The 21,577-nt window shown below is 44.0% G+C and overlaps 1 protein-coding gene across 44 annotated transcripts in view; it reads right to left on the bottom strand.

Annotated features, from left to right (window-relative positions):
- The window catches only part of MAP2 (microtubule associated protein 2), a 235,905-nt gene that overhangs the window by 104,577 nt on the left and 109,751 nt on the right, over positions 1 to 21,577 (bottom strand). The window contains exon 1 of one of the 44 annotated variants that reach the window (XM_040603938.1): positions 293 to 411. The exons of the other annotated variants lie outside the window; for them this stretch is intronic. The gene's annotated coding sequence lies outside the window, so the exon portion shown is untranslated. Of the gene's footprint in view, positions 1 to 292; positions 412 to 21,577 lie in introns of those variants that run through there. 44 annotated transcript variants of the gene reach the window in all.

Below are 21,577 nucleotides of genomic sequence, written 5' to 3'. Positions count from 1 at the left end.
TTAAGACTGCACAGTTTCTCACCGCTCAGTCACCTTTTCATGTTGCCGATTTTAATTGTTCAGAAAGTAATTCCCCATGTATGATATCTGACTCAAGCCAATGGGTTTATTTAAGAGTTGTTTGTTTTAAAGCTTCAGCAAGAACAAGCAAGGCATTTCCAGGAACTCGAATAGTGACAAATATATTACTAAAACAGAGTTAAAAAGAAAGATAACATTAAGGTAATGATAAACCAGGATGCCGGTATGCAATTAGAGAGAATCGTAATGCGTACACACAGAAAGGACTAACCTTAAACTGGAGAGCAGTTCAGGCTTTTCCTATTTCCAAGCCTAGACTCCATTCTTTCACACCGAGTTAGTCTCCTTGCCTGCACCACGTCACTGGCGCGAGGCTGTGCTAACTGCAGCGCTCCACCAGTTTCCCCAGTTAACATCCAGCAAGAACTGAAAGATTTTGCTGCCTCGAAGGAGGAAGTTTTCAGATGGTTTCGACAGCACATAAGTGGAAAGTGACTGCTCCACCTTACTGCAAAGGCTGTCAGCAGAGTGTACCATTCACTTACATGCAATAATTACTTACACTAAATGAGCTACGTGGAAATGAGGCTCCAGACAGCATCAATTCTACCCACCCGCAGGATGAAGAGAAATGTTAAAATAAGCTAATTAAATTTGCTCTGGCTCAGCAGAAAGATCGATGTTCTCAACAGCTGAGTGTTCAGCACTTGGCGTCCCAACAGCCCTCTGATGTGTCACCGATGCAAAATAATGCCACGTAGTCAGAACCAGAGGAGGTGGATGCACGCCTCTTGGGAAAGGTAAATGCAGAAGACAGAGGCATTCAACAGAGACATTAACAGAAGCATGGACACACCTGCAACATGTACGCCAGATGATCAGATGGCATTAAAAAAAACCTGCTGTGTACTTTCACATGGTCTACTAGCACCATTGAACGTGCACTCTAATAGTTTGAACTGAAACATTGATCACCTTTCTGCTAAAGTTCTAATGCAATAAATGTGATTTTAGCTGGCAGTAGAATAAAAAAAAAAACCAGACAATTCAAATACAGATGCCAGAAGTGGAAATCAGTTTTGCTGCCCCAGGAATTTGCTGGAGACAGGCTGTTATCAGCACTTCTACCTCTTGCTGACCAGGAAGAAAGGGAGATGTTTCAAAGATTCTTCCCTTAAGAAACAGAGGAGACACCCGGTCACACAGAGCAGCCAACAGCTCCACGTTTGGGACAGTTATCTAGAAAGCAAGTTAACATTTAAGCGCCTGGTCAGAATCTGGCACCACATACATGAATGGGGTTTTCCACTTCCCGTAAGCATCTTTAATAATCACAGTGCAGAATGTGTTAGGATGGGTTTCTTTTTGTTTTTCTCTCTAACCCTCTTGCTTCAGACAGAAATCCCTGAAGAACCTGTCCCAATAAGGAATTCATTAAAACTGGCACAGCCTTTAGAAAAGCTTCATGCTTTGATGAAGGGAGACTCTGGCCTGTCAATGTCCAAAAGCCAGGACAGCAGGGGACGGCGCCTTGGCCAGTCTAAGCGTCACCTTTCCCAAGAGATAGGGCACAAAAGAGATGAGTTATTTTCCACTCCTAATGGGAAGCTGCCATTAGGAGACCCTTCAATCTTGGATATGGAAACCTTTATCAGATCATGCGAGCTTATCACAATGAAGAAACCTTGCGGAAGTCCTGTTCGCAAATACAGACTCCTAAGTGCATTTAGCATACATTTACTTTCACTTAGGTACATTGTACAGATTTTCTGTTGATGCAGACTAACACGGGTCTAGACAGCTCTAAACTGAATACACTGCAACCTAGCGTAAAATTGGTAAGGATACCTGCTTATCCTGGCTCTGCCATTCACCTATGAGTAGAACACATCACTGACTGCATCCTACTGTCCTGTTGCATATATTAGGGATTGCGTTTCCTTCATTTTGTTAAACAAACATGTTTATGTGTTTTGGTTAAACATAAAAACTGATAGAAAAACCCCACTGTGCATATACATACATACGTACAACAGAGGACTAAGACTCCCTTTCATGTACGAGGTATTTGTTAACTGTTCTTCATTAATGTGCACCTGCTTCTGCTTCTCCTCCTATTAAACATGCAAAAACAACTGGCCTGATAGAGCTATATATTTTATCCAATTAAAAAAAATAAAAATCTGTTACAGCCGTTTCCCTTTCTTTCATTTTGGGGGCTGTTTAAAAGATTCCGGCATGACCTACCCAATACCGCACCTGTTCTGCACAGTTATCTGTGATGAAAATTATCAGGACTAAGTGCAGACCTCTCCTAAGCTGCTCGCTCAGAAAGGAGCTGTGCTGTTATCCTGAGGGGTCAGCCCATCCCCCCAAGGCCCTGACTCTGCCTTGCAGAGTTCTATTAGCTTCACCGATCTGGCTGCAGAATTGCACATTTAAGACTTTAAACTCTTCAGTCTGGGAGCTTGTCTTCTCCTACATAATCCCCCAGAGCAGCATGCAAGCAACGATAAAAACCGGAATTGCCACAAAATACTTATAAGCATTTAGTGTTTGGCCCAGCAGTGCACTATACACGTTAGTCTGCAAACACTAAGGCTGCAAACGTATCTGACCCGTTAGCCCCAATTCCACATAGATTTTTCCTTTTAGGGTACACGCTCCTCCTCCTTCCCATTTCCCACACCCCCCATGCTTGCCCCTCTGCAGCAGAGGCTTAAAATAAGATAAGAAACATTTTTCAAAGGGATGCAAAGAAAAAGAATCTGATATCTGGAGGGCAGAATTCACTATGCATTTATTATTCAGTCTTCCAAAGTGCTGCAGAATGAAGGTCAAATATATCTCAATTTATGCTGGCGTTGATGTGGATAGCAAATACCTTTAAAGCACTGCAGCTAAAGGAGGCAATCGAGTCACCAGGTTATGCTGGTGTAAATTGCTGACTATCGGCAGAAGGCAGCAGCCTACCCTTGCTGCAGACATGGCCCAGAAATTGAGGAAGGACTGCAGTAGGATGCTGCCCCAACTTGGGAATCAGGAGTCCACTGCCACCCTGACTGAGAAAAACCCACACCAAAATGTTCGCCCTCAGTTTGAATGGGCTTGAGGCAGCACATAACCCAGTACTCTTCTCACTCCTAGAACATGTCCTACCTCTGAAAGCTGGCTCAGCAGTACTCTTAGGAAATGTTCCCTTTCGATCCAGCTGATCTAGAAAAAGTTTTAATGCTGCAAAAAAACAAGCAATGCTGATCTTGCCATCACATATTTATTTATTCTAAAAGCTACTAAAGTGCTTCAGTGTTAAAATGACTGGATTTCTCTCAACACTTTTTCATTCCCACTGCTTGTCTGATGACAACAGAAATTTCCTTTGCACTGTAACATCCATATCAAATTTTTCAGTAGGTTAGAAGAAATTTTTAAAACCCTACAGGTTGAGGGAAGTCTGTTCATGGGGAAAAACATCTTGGGGCTGCTACTGCTAGTCAGAGCTGCTCACAGCCCACGTGAAGGTAGAAGACACAGAGTCCAGCTTGGTTTTAGCTGTGAGGAGGAGATGGGAAAGATGAAAAGCGCTCTCAGCATCCAAGAATCCTGGGTAACTAGAGCCTGAAATACGCTGCAGACAGGAGACAGTGCTCAATCATTTAGGGAAATCAAAGTTAGCCATGTCAGCATAGTTGGCTTGGGAGGAAACAGTTTCCTCATCCTCTTGGCGCAGAAGTAACTTGGCTGCATTAGTGGCTGCCAGAAAGTAAGGAATAAAGAAAGGAAACTGAGAAGGACAAGGAAAGCAAAGGATAAAACGAGTACATCAATGTTTTCACAGCTTGCGTATAGCAGCCCAGTTAAGACCCCAAGGGGGTTTGTTTCTGGAACCTCAGAGACAATTGCTACATTTGATGAAAATATATGCTGTCTGGGTTTTACAAATGGTGTCTCTAACAGTGTATCTGATTTTATAACTAGCAGGGAAAGAAATTGTTCTGATGACAATTATTGCTGAGGCATTTGAGGCGTTTTGCTGCATTTACTGGCATAGACCTGTCATTAATACTCCATTTCTCTTAACCACAACTTACTTCCTTTGTAGTTGCTCAGTGAAGATAGGTCTGGGGGCTGTTTTCCTGGTCTTGTCAAGATGAATTTTAATGCATACTGCCTGAAAGATGTGCCACCTGCTATTTTATATCTATAATTTATTCTATAATGAGTTCCTATAAATTCTTATGATAGCTTAAGAGACTTGTAAAATGACTTGCTAGCCTATTTTTTTCTCAGTTCATCAGCAAAACAGAAAGAGCTCAGGTCACTTTGAGTTCCTCCAAGACACCCTCTTTGGCTGCGGCTCTAGCTGGCTTCATCTGCGGAAGAATCTGGCCTCCAGGAGAAGGGCCATTACAAGACTCGCTGATGAGATGCTGGCATAACAAATGTACCACAGTTTTTGCCATTTGCTTTAAGAAGCCTCAGCTATTTCAGATACCCATTAAACCACTGTATGGACACAAGCTATAACTTCACATGCTGGAGAGGACAAGATCACTAGAGACTCTTTTCTGGACACGGACTGTCTGCTACAGTCATTTAGTGAAATAGAAACAGCAACCCTGCAAGTTGGTAGCCAAGAGAAAGTATTTAAGATCTGGGACTAAGGAATCTTCCACTTATTAGGGCACACTGTCCTCACCTTAACATCACACACCAGAAGACATATTTCCACACTTCGGTCCAGCACCACACACACAGAGCTCCCAGCAGAAGCTGGAGATTTTTCCATTTGGGACATTACTTTACACTCCCCGCTACCTCTCGTAGCCAGGAATTTGCCAAACACTACTACTAAGTTTGTAGGAAGTGATTGAGATTTCTTCCTTTTATTCTTTCCCCTTTTTGAATGAAAAACAACAAAAAACCCCAGTGACTTCAGAACATGGGTACTATACTACATGTATCTTATTAAATACTGCATTTAATCTGTCTTTGGACTAACAGCACTTTCCAAAACAAACCATAGCCTTCAGCAAGCTCATGAATGCAAAACCAAAAGTGCGTGTTGAAACGAGGCTGTTCCCAAGCAGAGCTCCTGCAGCGAATAAAGCCAGGATGCGCCAGGATCGCAGAGGGCTTTCTGACTCAGTCATGAGCGACAGGCACCATCAACAGAGAAAATCAGCCATTGCCTTTCATCTCCTTACAAAAGCCTTGACAGCCAGGCTGTTGCAAACCAACAGTATAGGAGTCTTTCCCTCAGACCTCATAATTTGGAGGGAGGAGAGGAGGGAAGAAGAGGGCCTGAGCAGCTGGGACAAAGCATCAGGACAAAGCATTGCAATGAGACCGATGGCTGGGCAGAGCCACTTCCAGCTCTGCTAAGCATGGGTTTAGGGAAGCTGCAGGGGCGCTGCCCAGAGCGAGCAGGACCCTGCGCATCTGGACAACCCTGCTGCAAGCACACACTGCAGACCAGCCGCAGGTCTGTGCTGCCTGCACTGCAACTCCGGGGACACGCTCCAACCCAACAGCAACAAGGGCATTTTCTCGGTTCCTACTGCTGAGTCCTGTGCTACCGGAGTGGTAGAAGATTCATCCCAGAGGGAAAGCAGCAGTAGTTTCTCCATGCTAAATTCTCTGGTGCTCTGTTTTCCAGAATCTCGTCTGAAGTTAAAGACGGGGTTTCCTTTCCCTGCAGCATACAGGACTGTAATACAGCTACAGCCGATGCACAGGGCAGAAGTGAACAGACAAGGCAGCTGCAACAACTGCCTTCCAAAGGACAGTGCAGGAGTCTTTCACCATTACAGGGGGTCTCAAGGGGCAGGAAGGGGCCCTTCTGCACCCGAGAACTGAAGGAGGACATGAGAGGGCGTTAGAAAGCAAGAGCTGCTGCATTAGCTTGGCTCCATTCTCTTGCTTGAGGATCCTCTAACACACCAGTTCTGTTCATCCTGCAGATTTTCCTGGGATATATTAGGCAGACAGATTTCCTCAGTACATCCTATACCCACAAAAGTCAACTTGGTATTTCAGAGGTGTGATGGAAATGCAAAGTATAACACAATAAAAATATGTCACTTTTTTTTTGGCTTGGGTTGGGTTTACTGTTCTAGTGGGTGTGATATTACACAGTTTAAGGGTGCTAATTAAACTTCAGAAGATGGTTCTGATTAAATCCCATTTTACAGGTTTGGAGAGTGAGAGAATTCCTGTGTGTAAGAGAGCACACAGAGCACTGTCTCCCCGAGACAGGGAGGAAACCAAGGTGTCTCAGCCTCTGCTTCTAATAATAAGGTTGAACACATATCCTCAGAATTGCCCCTGATGTAACGCACTGTATAACTCCATAATCCTGTAGTAACCCAGGGCAGCTTTTTCCCAGCATGCGTATTAACACAAACTACATGATGCCAGGAGAAAAGCCACGGTTCAAGATTCGGGGTTGCTCTGGGGAAGCCACATTAGCCTGAAGCTAGTCCACAGGTTTCTGTAATCAGCTGGCTGTATGTTATCTCTAATTTTAAATGCTCCAAAGTTAACTTTAAGGAGTGGAGAGCAGGCTGTGCAAATTGTGTGGTACCCATGGTAACTGAGTTTAAGCTGCAGTTTTACACTGAGATGGATATATTTGAGATAATAAGGCTGAAAGCACCAGATTAAACAATGAAGGGACACAGAAGACATTGGCTAGAGCACATCCTCGAAGGCACAACTCCAATGTTGTGGCATATGTGCCACCAGAGATGCCCAAGATAAATACAAATGGCATAAAAACATTGCCTGAAGACCTCCACCTGGGAGCAAACATGACAGGTGATGCAGTACAGGTTAGCAGACATTCCTAGCCTTTTTTTTTTTTCCCAAAAAATTTTAGTACTGTACTTTGCATTTCTGCTTCTTCCTTCTCCCCAGTTTAGAGCATTGCAGCCAAGCAGCAGTGGGGCAGTACTGACCACACACCATGGCAAATTATGGAAGTTTTACTGGCACTATTTTTGAACGAACCACATCGCTTTCCTCATGATCATATTGACAGACCCATTTCACACACAGCCCAGTAACACATGGCCTTCCTATGCATCCTACAACTGCAAAGCAAAAGCTCCCAGAGACTTTAAACCTTTTATCTTTTAAATCACCTCTAAACTGCTTATCTCCATTAGCAATCTGGAATGCACAAGTCACCTGTCACAGAGTGAAGTGGAATTAAGTAAAGCAAAGTATTTTAGTAGTTGACAACTGGAAGATTTTTGCTTGCTTTGCTGGGGATTTTCCAGACATCCCCCGTCATCATTTCCTCCAGGCACCTCTGGAGTCCCAAGAAATGCTTGCTGCCACCCCTTGCACATCCCAGCCAGGCACCCCAGGAACAGCATCCAGAAACTGTCATCAACCTACTATCAGCCACATCACACCGGCTCAGGAGCTGCTAAGCAGGACAGCCCAGCAACCAACTCCATCATTCAGCTTCAGAGGTTTTGGGGAAGTCTCTGAGGTGCCAGACGCTTTCACAAAAAGACATCCACAGACTGAACATCAACCCTGGTGAGGGCCAGCCTCCCTTCTGTGCCACGGTGGAGTTCACTGGAGGAACCAGAGACCGTGACTGAGACCTCACCAGGGCCTGCAACAAGAATGTATAGCGAGAGGTGACTTAGGAGAGGACAGGGGATGACAGCAGCCCTTGAGGACAGAATCACCACTGTCTTCCTACTCTGGATAGGCACAGTCTAACCACAGCAGCTGTCATGGTTAAGGCACAGCTGTCCCAGGCCAGCTGCTTGACACTGCTGCAGAAGATGCCCTGACTAGTAGCCAGCATGATGGGGAAAATAGTTTCGTGTGTGCCTTGGATGTTTGACTTTATCATTCATCTTGAATTTCAGCTCACACTCATCACATCAGTAGTTCAACCTAACATTCTGAGCTGTGACTTGAGTCACCTGGAGCCCTGTGACATGGTCTGTCTTGCTGCCCCTACAGTGGGAGAGACCACCATGGACAGACAGGTGGAACAGACATCATGTAAGGAACATCTCAAGTCACGACAGCGAGTGCTGCCAGGTTTTGTGTCTCAGTCGGGAAGGCCATGAGTAGGAGAACCACTGCACAAATAGCCAGACACGATGACTAGGGACTGCACACTGCATGAAGCCACTTGTAGTGGAAGGAGACAAAGACCCGCATATATGCATGCCTTCCTGTAGTCAGTAAGAAGTAACAATCTTTGAAAAAAATTCAGCTCCTCACTCAGACAACATCTATCCCCAAATCTGAACTTTATTTTCTGCTTGACCAATGTCAATGCTCATAAAAGCAGACTGTCTCTCCCAGGCTGGGGACTGCTGAAGCAGCCACACCTGCCATAAAATTTTTCTTAGCATACACCTGGTTCCTGCTTTGTGGAAAACTAGTAACCTGCTGATGACTTAAGTAAATGAGCAATGCTCCCCGCCAGAGAAAATACAATACCAGAACCAGCCAGGAAGAGATATTTCCACTGTGAAACAGGACGCGCCAGCAGTTACATATTCAGCCTCAGAACACAGCTGGCACCAGCACATCCACATCCAGGCCTACCCCCTTCTCCGGTTTTCCTCTCATTCCACTGTCCACCTGTCGTCTTCTTCCTTGCTAAACCCTTAAGAGCAGCAAACTCAAATGACATTTGCTTAACATGAGGCATTTGGTAAGAAATGCAAATTTCTTTCAAAGATCAGTGATGCTGATGGAACAGGGGCCCCACAAGTGCCACCATCACATAGTCCCCAGAGATGTGACAGTAGGAAAACTGTCTGAAGAAACTGAAGTATGATAGTTCTCCAGTCCCTAAGAGTCTCATTCCATGGATTCCCTAAAAACAAAACCTCATACTTTGTATCTAATAAAGAAATTAAGAAAAGAGGGGCAAAACCTCTTCTCCCGGTTACATGCAAGCCCTTGCCTGTTTGCAGTGGAGCATGGGTGGGTTCAGCAGATAACAATTCAGGCACAGCTGTCTCACTGTATGCAGGTAGCAAAGCTGGAAATATAATGTTGGGACTGGGCAGAGGGTTGTCATAAACCAGAATTTCAAGCTGGGGTAGAGGCTCCAAAACAGACTGTGGGTGCTCCCTGAGATGCTGTCAAGGCCAGGCTCAAATCTTCTCTCCAAAATGGATGCATAATCAATTTCTCATCACAAAGTTCAGGCCACCATACTCAGCAAGTCTGTAACCCTCCATTTATACAATTCATAAAAAGTCTGAAGCTCAACTTGCAGCAGCAATCTCTGGCTTCCCCATTCCCCAGGGCCCATGAACACCCACTCCCCAGCTCATTCACCCTCCCCAGGCTCTGGGGATGCAGTCCCACACAGCCTCCTGCCAATTACCCACCTTCCCAGCCAGGCTCAGTGCTAACCAGCATCAACATCACCACCTCTATAACATGCGGGCACAAAGGGCCAGCCTGACAGCCGGGAGCAGCCATCCCACTGCTCAGCTGTGTTTGGGGTTTGTGGGCACTTGCAAGTGCATCCTCTCATTAATCCATTCTGCCTGTCTGCTCTTGTGAGAGACAAATCCTACTTTATTTTCAGGGCTTTTTCTGCTCAGGACACAGGCAGCAGGGCTAGAATGAAACAACGTCCATAAATAAAGCTAATGACACAAGTCTTGCTGCTACCCACTTGACCAGTATCTTTTTCCGTCCCCTCTCTTTTAAATTAAAAGAGATTTTTAATTTAATTCTGATTTTTAATTTAATGCTGATTCTTTTGCTTCTAAAGAAACTGTGGACTGGCCTTCTCCATGTACCAATAAATAGGCAGCTCCTGGGAGTCATCCACGCTATGGGGACCCTCTCAGCTTCAGACGCAGCAGAAGCCCAGGGTGACTCAGCACCCCACACCCTCAGCCTTCCTGAAACACGAATACTTTCAGCTGGGCTGAGGTGCCAGGCGAGGCAGTCACACTGCTTTGGAAGCCTGAGTTATTGTTTCCTTACTGGGCTGCACTCAGCCAGGTGGGAATTCCCCAGGTGGATCAGTACTGCTCGGCGTGGTGCTGCACCCATCACCAATGCCCAGAGCTGGCAGGGATTGCCTTGGCAGGTCCCACAAGGTTTCTGAAACGTTTCCTCAATCCAAGCTCAAGATATAAAAAAACCAACCAAACAAAAACCACCGACCTTTAACCTCAAAACAACCCATAACTGCATATTTCAGACTGGGTCAACTGAAATGTTTTAACTGGGTTTTACTTTATTTTTTTTCCTCTGAGTTTTCCTTCAGAAATTCAAGCTATTCCAAACTGAATTATTCTTTTCTCCTGTTTGTCTAAAGGTGTCTAAAAAAGGGGGAGAAATTTTCAGGAATGAGAAGGTTCTGAAACCAATCCTTTCGCAAGAACAGTTTTCATTTTATGAATAGTATTTTTCTCATTTAACAAAAAAAGGTTTGATTAGAAAAAGTCCATTTAGCTCAACTTCCTAGCTTTTTCAACATCAAATCCAAACCTAACTCGGGGAAACAAGTGCTTTCCCCAAAGACAAGACAGGAAAAACTGACCTGCCTTCATTTGGGAGAAGAGTTTGCTGTGAAAACTCTCTCCCATAATGGAATATATATTCCAAGCACTTGTTTATTTGAAAATTACATAGTTCCTGTGAAACAAATGTTCTGCATTTAAATAGCTTAAGCCATAAATCATAAAAGCCAAATTCAGCAGACTATATGTTATTAAGAAATAGGGATCCAGATGGCTAGCTGAGGTCAAGCCGAGGCCAGCATGCCCATGAAGAATACACACTTGTGTGTCCTTATTAAAGTTTAGGGTTTCAGTAAAAACAGGAGTATCTTCCTTTTATAGCACTCTCGATAACTTTGCTTAGTTTCATAAAATACCCTACATCTTTCACAAAGTTTGAAAAAATTAGAAGCTGCCAGCAGTGGGAGACCACTATACCCCAGTTTCATGAGGAACTGTGGCATCTTTTTTCCCACATAATTAAAAAATAATGCTAACTTGTAACTACTTTTGTCAGAAGCCAGAAGCTGTGTGGAGGTTCCTGCATTTTGGGAAAACTTCCTGTGGGTCGAGGGTCTAGAAATCCTACAGAAATCAGTACCGCCTCCTCTTTTACAGCCATCTGGCTCAGCTAAGATGAGCCTGTAGGAGCAACCGCCTCTAGCTGCAGCAGATTTGTCATCATCTACTGCTTCACAAAGCTCAGGTGGTCGATGCTGGGTGCTGAAGTCTGTGCTTCCTGGCCACCGTGGGTAACGCAGAGGAATCACCAGGCGAAGCAGTGATCATCGCTGCCTGTTACTGCTCGCCACTAACCTAACATGGGACTTGGTTTTTAAGACCAGGAATCAGCCAATCCAAAGGCATTTTTTTGCAAATTATGGAGGCTTTGAGCATCAGCTAGGATGCAGTTAATGTGAAAGGCCCTGGCTCGAGCAGTAGGTTTGAGATAGGCCGAGGAGCACTGATCTGTTGAGGCTTCACCATTTCCAGGATGAAGCCCTGCATCTCACCACAGGCTTTGCCCGCAGCTGCCCCAGGGCAGGCGGGGGTCTCTGCCACGTAGATACCGCAATTCCTCAGATCCTGTTTGATATTGACATTTCCCAAGAGAGAACTAATTAACAGCTGATGACATTGTGACATGAGACTAGTGCAAGACGAAGCAGTGAAACAGAAACCAGAGGAAGTTCAAAGGGCCCTGGTGTTCTCAAATCCCCATGGTATATCCCCTTCCCTCCTCTGAAAATCCTGGTGTCGGTGACCAGACAAAATGAGACAAATTCACCGTGAACATTAATAGCCAGCACCGCAGGACACACAGATTATAGTGCTGGGCAAAATGCTCATGGTTCCTCCTCTCAATTTCCTATCACCCTTTCTCTGATAATTCCCTTTATTTATGAGCAGTTCAAAAGTGTTTTCCATTATTATACTTTAATTGGCTTATGGATTAAGCAAGCAGGTGGTGCTAAGGAGATGAGACCATGGTGCAATACAGTCAAAAGCATTAGATGCCTTATTTCCTCCCTCAAAAAGAACTGTATGGCACATCTGAAAACACTTAGCAATGGCAAGCCAACAAGAAAAGCAGAGCAAATACAGATTTCTACCCTCTTGAAACTAAATCCCTGTAAAGAAAATTATTATTCTCTCTCAGCACCACATGCTTCTGATTGTATCAAAATGCATTAAAATAACAATGCTTTTTCCTAAGCTGACCAATCTCAGGAAATGATTTGCAGACCGAAAGCTGTACTTCACTTGCTGGAGACTACATAAGTACCAGGCTGCACTGGTTAGTCACAGCGCCATGCTTTTCCCCACAAAAGAGAACACTGATTGCAATACTTTTATAAAGAAAGAACAAGTCAAAAATAGTGTTTTGACCTTAAGATTACAGACTTGATAGGTCACAGCAAAGCCATCAACACCAAACACCTGTTGGAACAATTTTAAAACCAAGTATTTTATTACCTAATTTACCTAGCGAACTTGTCTCTTCTTTAGAGCCAGCATCTAAAACTTGGGGAACTTTCAAAACAGAAGCTCATTAATCAGAAGTGCGTAATAGCTTCCTTGAAACACTAAGCTGTGTTACATAAATACCTTAATAAATATTAAAGAAAGTGACTGAAAACCAAAGGTTACTGACCCACTTGACCAGAAGGACCGCAACCTTCTGTAACAGAGGATTTCAGACACTTTAGCACAGTTCAGACCTCACGTCAAATGAGTCACACATAGCATACAACATCCTAAAACTCAATTATATAGTGACCAGCACTTCTGCCCACCTGGCAAATACTGATCTTTACATTCCTGATCCACACATTTAAAAACGGATTCACAGATCTAGAGACAACATTACAGAGCAACAGAAAGCTGTTTAAAAACACTCGTGTATAGAAATAAAAAACACAGTAAGAATCTCAACTTCTGCATTGATGCATTTGGTAACAAAATATTGTAATTTCTATTTGGGGGATATTTAAAATTTTAAAACCACCCTACAGTTTAAAAACTATTTCTACAGATGTAGAAAGATACTAGGTCTCCTTAAGAGAAGTGGATGAACCATAGGCAGGTGGGGGTTGGTCTCTCCTCTCAGACAACAAGCAACAGGACAAGAGGAAACAGCCTCGAGTTGTGCCAGGGGAGGTTTAGATTGGATATTAGGGAAAAATTTCTTCACTGGAAGGGTGGTGAAGCATTGGAACAGGCTGCCCAGGGAGACGGTGGAATCACCATCCCTGGAGGTGTTTAAAAAACATGTAGATGCAGTGCTTAGGGGCATGGTTCAGAGATGGACTTGGCAGTGCTGGGTTAATGGTTGGAATCAATGATCTCAAAGGTCTTTTCCAACCTAAATGCTATGATGCCACAAGGAAAAGCCTTACCTTTCAGCTCTAGAATCATGTTCTGCCCATCATGTCACATGCAAGAGGATGTGACAACACTCACAGTCCTTGGTCCAAACTTCAGGGATTGCTCCTGGCTGAGTGCCTGTCAGGCCATGAGCTCTGCTGAGGGCGAACATCTGTGCTAGAAGAGCATAAGGAAGGTGAGCCAAGAGGAACAGGAAACTTCCATGGGTGTTGTGGAGAGGCAGAAAGCCCTGCACATGCTCCCAGAGTTGAGAGGCTGCTCTTCCTGTACACGTGGAAGATACCATCAGATTCCAGCAACATGATTAGCCAGACACCTCTCAGTGCTGCCAGATGTTATAGCCATGGGTTCCGTTTGTCAGGAGCACAGAGCTGCTGGAGAACAGCTGCTGGAGCCAATTCGTACAACCCTTGTGCATCTTGAGCTCAGGATGAGCCCCACCTCACTTACAGAGTCAGCCCCGCACTGCAGCTTATGGAGCTAAACCAGCTCAAGCTTTTCTAGCTGTCTTCTTCTAGGTCAGGACCAGGGACTAAGGGGCCTGAACGCTGAGAAAAAGATTTTCCCTTTAAACCACAGGGCCTGAAAGACTTCATTTTTTTTTTTTAGCAGACTGCCTTGGAGTCCTGTATCCAGCAGTTCCCACAGATGTAATCACGAGAGCAAACACCAACAACCTTCTAGGATCTGATCCTATTTATTTCTAGTTTATAACTACGCACCAAGTACATTGTTAACGCATGCAGGCTTTGCCTGAGAGGGGGACCCATTACAGTAGGCAGTGCACATACTGAGAAAAGACATTGGTCTTTGAAAAGTTTATAGCCCCATATAGACAAACAGAAGACAGAAAAGGAAACCCCAGTTATTACCATGTACCTGTATGTATGACACAGAGGCTCTCTGAAATAAATGAGTAACTTGTAATTCAGCATCGGTGCAGAATATGTTCATATTTAAGTTACACAACAGGAAGGTTACCTGCCTTTGGTCTTCCCTAGCCCGTCTCCTGTTCCCCAGCTGTTGTGCTACCGCCTGCTCCCTGTCTCTGATTTTGGAGGATTATCTGTGGCTTCATTTTCAAGGAAAATAGTTTTAAGAACTATGTTGTATTGTGCCTTTTTAAAAAAAAAAAAAAAAAAAAAAGATTATGTATTGAGGCCAAGCAAAATAAAATGCCTTGCCTGAAAATATGCACAGGCTCTATAGCGCATCAGGGAAGTGCACGCAAGATTTTCTGAGTTTCAATCCAAGCTTTAATAACAGAATCACTGCTCCTGCTTAACTAAGGGCTGCAGTAAATAGATCATATGGGCCATAGGCCTGAAGTTTATCTTAAGCTCCTTTAAAAGCACCGCTCATCATTCAAAGGAAAACGTGTGACCTCTGGTGACATCTCTCTGGAAGGAGCTTTCATGTCTGTTGCTCTGAGATGATTAGAAGACATGGTATTTTGAATGCAAACTAAGAAATCCCAGTGCTCTACCGCTTCTTATTCTCAGGCATTAAGAAGCAGATTTCTGAGTTTTGTAGGAATTGGAGAAATACATAAAAACAGGAAATGAGCAATGGAGCAGCAGGGAGCATTGTCGGGTCCCTCCTGCCTCTTGTTGGTGGAAGTCTCACTCTTCTCCTTTCAGGTGCTGAAGGCCACCCTCCAGCTGCATATTGATTAGAAAAAGTTGCCTGGAGACTGGAGGAGGTACAACCAAATTGGAGGTGTGGAAAGAATGAAAACCTTGTTGTTAGCTATTACAAATGGACAGCTGCTCCTTATTCCAATCTTTCCTTCTGGGCATGGACTAGGACACTTTGCCAAACACCAGCTTCTCCACCAGAAAGAAGGGATATCTATCTCCTCATCACTCTGGCCATGGCATGGTATGTTTTCTCTCTCCTGCTGGATGAGGACCCAACTGGGTGAGGAAGGAGAATATCAGGTAAAGGATACCCAGCACACACGCTCCCTCCTTTGGGGAGATGGTCTCCTCAGTTCTAAGTGCATCTTGGGGATGATGTCATAAGACTACGGGAACAAGACTGGGTTGGATCTGCCAACAAAAGGATGATGCCCTATCTCGTAATGACATCACCAGATATCAGAAAAATACAACTGTACCTTATTAATATGATTGCACCTAATTTAGTCACATTTGTGCTTCTCTACGCCTACCTGGCCGCGACTGTATCTCTGCCCAAAGAGGTATGTTGTTACCTGACCTGACTCAAAACAGCCACAGAGACCTACATGGCACAACCCTAGATTGTACCAGCCAAGGGAACAGCCTTGAAGCAGAAGCTAATTGAGGTAGACCTCAAAGTTTGATCACCAGTACAATTACCTTGGTTATGGTAGCAGAACTGTCAGTATTCCTGGAAACTACGAGGCATCTGAACTGAGCCCTCTTGAGGTTATTCAGATAAGATAGTATGAGCCTTTATTAAGGTTTCCTTCCTTCAAGCCCCTTGCATCCACATGTACAGTGCCAGTTTTCTGGTAGCCTTATTACTGAGCTGGCCCATTTCCTAGAAAACATATGCCATGTGAAGTAGCTCACCCCAAATCATTCCAAACCAATTAAAACTGTTTTCAAAATGAACTGCCTCTTGGCTGAGCATATTTTCATGAAGCAGTATTTTGCTCTCCTTATTGACTATCATGGTCTTTTACTTCCTTGCTATACCCCAGTCACGGGGGCATTAGCCCAAAATTACTCGAGGGAAGCTACAGTCTTCCCTCCTGTGGTCAAAGAGCCCAGATGCAAGTGTTCAGGCTGTGCCACATCCCTGTCTAACGATGGGGAGAGTGGAAGAGAGAAATTAAGGCTGAGACAGAGAGGTTCAAAGGCTTCCTATAAACAACTGCTAAGCCCAATCTGACTTACAAAGGCAAAACTACAACATGGTGCTCTTCACTCAGGAAAAATGAAGGCATAAACAGAGGAGAAGCTGCCACCAAAATAACATACCAAAAATGTGCGTCTGAGTTCTGTAAAGACATATGGTGTCCCAATAACAGGCTCCACCATAAGTAAATACGGACACAACTCATCCTGAACACGTGTGACCGTGGGGCCATGAAGTCTGGGAAACAGAAGATAGAATAAATCTCCTGTAACCCAGTACATGTGCTCGGTGTCACAAAATAAATAATCAATTTGTCTTAATTAGGCTACATCCTCCTGCTGTCACACAACGTCTACTTGCCAACTGCAGAGCTAGGTGAAACCGACCCCTCACGTATCAGTAATTACTGCATAAAATGACTTTGCTTTATTCTAGTATTTCAGTGGTTTACTCTGCAAAGTTAGCCATGGTATTTTCAATTCAGATGGACATAGGAGATGGCACACCTTAGTCAGCTTCACAAGTAACACCTTGAATAGGTGAGGAGGATTTAACCGACCAGCACAAATTCCAAGGAAAACGAAACAAAGAAATGCAGAAATAAAGACCGAGCACACACTTGGTATGAAAGTAACAGTTTAAAGCAAGAAAATACTACTACAAAACAATTTCCTGTATTTATCTGTGCACTTGGAATACGTTTGCTTCAGCTATTTTCAGTTGTTGATGGACAATCAATGAAGAAACAGTCTCAGTAACACTAGTCCACGTGGCTGTTCTAGTGCTAGGAGATTAATGGGTGTTCATATGCTTCAAGAGGTTGGAAGAGAGGACTTACTCTTTTGGATGAACTGCACGTTGTGAATTACTTGTTCCAATCTTATTATTCCTAAGGAAAATAGAGTAACTAGTTAAACAAATGATCCATCCTAATCTGACCACCTACAGACAAAATCTTGCAAAAGGTATTTTATCATCAGAACTAATTGAACCACGCTGCACATGAGGCAATGCCTTGCATGGTGAGGGCTAGTGTGTGTCTCGGCTTCCAGAAACAGCAAACTAAGAGCCACAAGGGCACAAAAGGCTCCGTTCCTATTGCAGCATATGCAGACACAAAAGGGTAGCTGCCTTAGCAGGAGAGCAACTACGGCTTCATGGACCCCTCCGAGAATGAGATTTGCCTCCCCACATCCACGTATCAGATGACAGCTACATCCCAGCTCCCCTCCTGCTATCCATAGGTGAAAGCACAGCAGCAGAAAGATGCATGTCTCCATGGACCTCCCAAGCTGCTCACAGCCGTTCCACCTGGTACCACAGGACAGTCCTGATAAGCACGATGTGCAAATTACCTTTTTACCCATCCAACACCGTCACATCAGTTGCAAAGGAAAGATCTTGTTGGTTATAACAGAGCCAAAAGGACCCTGTCCTAGAAGTGGCTTCCATAACATTACTTTTTACTACTGATTATTAATAGAACTGACAGAAAATAATTTCCAAAAGTGAGACAGTTCAACAGGAAATCGGCATCGGCTGGCATCAATTAAAGGAGCTCACAAGGAAGCAAAAGGGGGAATATTCAATGTGGCCTGCCCTACAGACACCATGAGTTCAAAGCCTCATCCAACTTCCAGCATTCTCCAACAGCTGATAAGGTGCCCGGATAGGAACTAATCATTTCTAACACGTTCTGAATCCCGAAACATGTACAGGAAAGCTAAAAGCTATCTCAAAAGTCTGTACCATTTTCACATCGTTAATGAGCCCCATTCTTTACAACACACACCCCTTTTGTGGGTTTATGGAGAACATATGTAGAGACTTCTGCCACTGGGATTTCCGTAGATGGAAAGAGTAAATAACATGCAGAAAGGAACTACACTGTAGGAAACTGTGCCCTAATTTTGACGGCATATGCTTTAATGTACTGTTTGCAACCAGTCAATAAAACCACACAAATCTGTCTGAATATGGAAATGAAAGCATTTCAACGTGAGTTTAATTTTTAAGGTTGAGCCCACACAGCCGCATGTGCTGCTATTAAACCACTTGGAAGAAATATAATTTAAACAGCCTTTTTGGTACTTCCCCCCCCCCCCCCTCTTACCCTTAAACATTCAGCTAAGTCCATCACAATTACTGCCTACATATTCATTACAATTAGGTAGATATGTGAATTAAAACATCTTCATTTGTATAAGCATAGCACATACCTAAACACTTCCACATTCACACCACAGCTACACCTTAACCAGCAACGTATGGGATGTCATTACACCAATTTACTAAAGATGATCAACCAAGAAATAGACACCACCAGCAAAACGTGGATGTTTATATAGTTTTTTTTAGATGTAAGGGTTGTATTACAAGTGTATCCATAGCAGCCACAAGCATTTTAGAGGAAACGGCAATTCAGGAACTAAAGCAAGCCAAAGCTCTACCAGCTCAACACGAGTGAATAACTAAGAAGGTAAATCTTAGTAGTTTAATATTAAACAATAAATTGTCCCATCCTGCCAACATCATTAACGTCACTTTTCAGCATAATGACAGCCTCTGGCAAGAAGCTCTGCGGTGACAATTCCAATTAACTTTCCTCATCCTTACCTCACAGGTCACCTGATAAAAAATGCATGTTTACTCCTTGTTCTCTCAGAACAAGACTGCAGCGGAGGTGTAGTGTTCTTCTAAGTCAAGTAGGTCATGCCATCTCAGCTCCACTTGGTACAAGTCCCTCTACACGTTGTACAAGCTGTCATTTGACGTGCCCTCCTCCCCAGCTTCCCGGCTGAGCGGTTGCCTCTCCCTCCCTGCACAGTGGAAGGGAACCCAAAGAGCCACTGTGCTCCCCTACGGACCTCAGCAAAAAGAGCCCCCACTAGCAAGAGCAGCCCTTATGCCGGCATCTAAACTAGCCCAGTGCGCTCTCCTCACGGAGTAAACGGCTCCTTAGAAGCCCAATCTAAAACCCACTAAAGCTGATGAAGGTTTTTACTTTGCTCTCAGTAGAGGGCTTTGAACCAAGTTCTGTTGAGACCATCACACACTTCCCACAAGATACACCAGGAGAAGAGGGTGAGAACCTGTTTTAATCTAATCCTGTGTTCCCCTGACCTTAAGGAAAGAGTGGACAAGGGGATCATTCTGTTACATCAGGAGCGCCTAGGACCTAAGAGTTGATTTAAGGAATCCATCACAAGCTGATTTCACAGCTGTGGTGCACAGTGCAGTGACAGCTACCAGCTGAAGAGACCCAGTGGCAATGTGGGGTATGTCCCCAGCAGAAGCACATCTGTTTCCCTCTTGGATATGGTTGTGCACAGAGGTTGTTTATAGGAGCTGAGTATTTGCCCCTGTAGACATCACCTCCAGCCCCCACCCCCTTCCCAGGGAGAGACCTCTCTCGCAAAAGGGAACTTGCACGTCAAGGCTGAGACCACACAGACCATCGTATCAGAGCGATAGGACACCAAAGAAGTCTCCCATAACATCAAAATCTCTACAGACCTAACAGCTAGACAGACTGGAAAGAAGAGGAGGGACATGATCCAAGAATGAGGGAAACATCAGAGTTTCTTAGATGATATAAAAAAGAAAATGCATGTTTGTTTAATTGTGCATAGTCCCTTAGGGCATGTATGGGGGAAAATGGTATTGTCTTTGCATGCAGACAAGCCTACAAGAACTGACTGCACACAAACATGTACACAAATTCATCCCATGCCATGGTGAGGTTATATGATTCAAGAATGAGGACAATCAGCAGGAAGGTAAAGCTGCATATTCAAGTGCTAAGATCCGTTGTTACATCTCAACTTTGTGAGGGAATGCTGAAAAAAAAAAAAAAAAAAAAAGTAAGGAGTTCTTTGCCTTGAGAGTCCAGGAGCATTTCTCCTTCTCTGGCCTTCAGTATCAACAATTGGGTCTTTATTAGGCGAAGAAACAACTAAACCCAAGCCCCCTGATTGCTCTGCCTTGACACAGTCAAATAGGATTTACCCTTGAAGTGGCTCACCTGGCAGTTTCAAGACTCAAGGTGCCCGCAAGAGTTTCATTTAACATATGCTGTGCAATACACCTTTGGTCCTAATATCAAGTTCTACATATGGTGATTTCTAGGTAGTTAAAATGTTCATTTCTGGTGGTTTAAGTATCACAGTAAATGCATTCACCATTTCTGCTTATACAAGCACTTGCTAGGCTAGTGCCCTCGCATGCTACAGACTGCAGTGTTTTGCTTGCTCCAAAAACCGAAGCACTGTCACTTAGCTCTTTGGACTTATCCCATCAACGGCACATTCTCACGGCAATGTCTTCAACCTGAAAATCCCCTGGGAAGACTGCAATCTTTTTGCAAGATCTAGGTCCAGTCTCGCCAAGTGACTGACCCAGTCACTTAACTTTCAAGCCAATATAGGGCATGTACAGGTTTTACATAAAATATATGCATTTATATAGTTATCTATCTACCTCATCGCCTCTAGATACATGAAGGTCTTGGGGTTTTCCATACATTTTCTAAGTAAGAAAGCAGAATAATGTAGTCAGGTCTGAAGGAAGGAATTAAATTACTCATCCCACGTTGCAGAGCTGTCAGTGAAAGATCTAGAAGAAAACTGCCTTCATGCAGGTAGTTCTGTGTAACAGCATGTAGAGAACTCTATGTTAAACACTGTAGGATTGCCCCATCACATAAGCTACTTAAAGTTTGTGGATTGCTCCTTCACCTCCATCCTCCTCCTCTCCCACTTACAGAAACTGTAACCGATACCAGGGTAAGCAGGATGAAATCACTGGGGCTTTGCAAGGATCACCAGTTGCATGACTGGAGCCTAAAAAGACAAAAACCACACCTGAAACACTAAAGTGAGGAAAATCCTAAAAGCAAGACCACCCGAGCAATAGCCAGTAAACACACAACTGCTGTTGGACAATCTCCAAGCACCCATTGCCACAGGCACCCAGGAGGTGTGGCAGCAGGCTCCCACAGCACTGCTGTGATTGATGTGCTACAAGCCCTGGGAACACCTGACTTCCCGACCAGTACCTATATAGTACAATGTGCTGGGAAGGTGGGGAAAAAAAAAAATCTTTCACATGAAGGTGTTTATTTTCTTTAATCCATTTTTCTACTCTTTAAGGATAGCAGTTGTTCCATTGCTCTGAATTTAAAAATCACAGCTAGTGAAGTGTACTTAATAACTAAGAATATATTTTCTTACATGCAAACGTGTTGTGTCTGTGTCCCCACATCAGTTCCTCAAGCTGTTTTATTCAGTGTGCCTAACCAACTACAG

The sequence above is a fragment of the Falco naumanni genome, chromosome 8, assembly GCF_017639655.2.
Source record: "Falco naumanni isolate bFalNau1 chromosome 8, bFalNau1.pat, whole genome shotgun sequence".
Taxonomy (NCBI): domain Eukaryota; kingdom Metazoa; phylum Chordata; class Aves; order Falconiformes; family Falconidae; genus Falco; species Falco naumanni.
The sequence above is the reverse complement of the archived record's forward strand: the minus strand, read 5'-3'. Positions and strand labels throughout refer to the sequence as shown.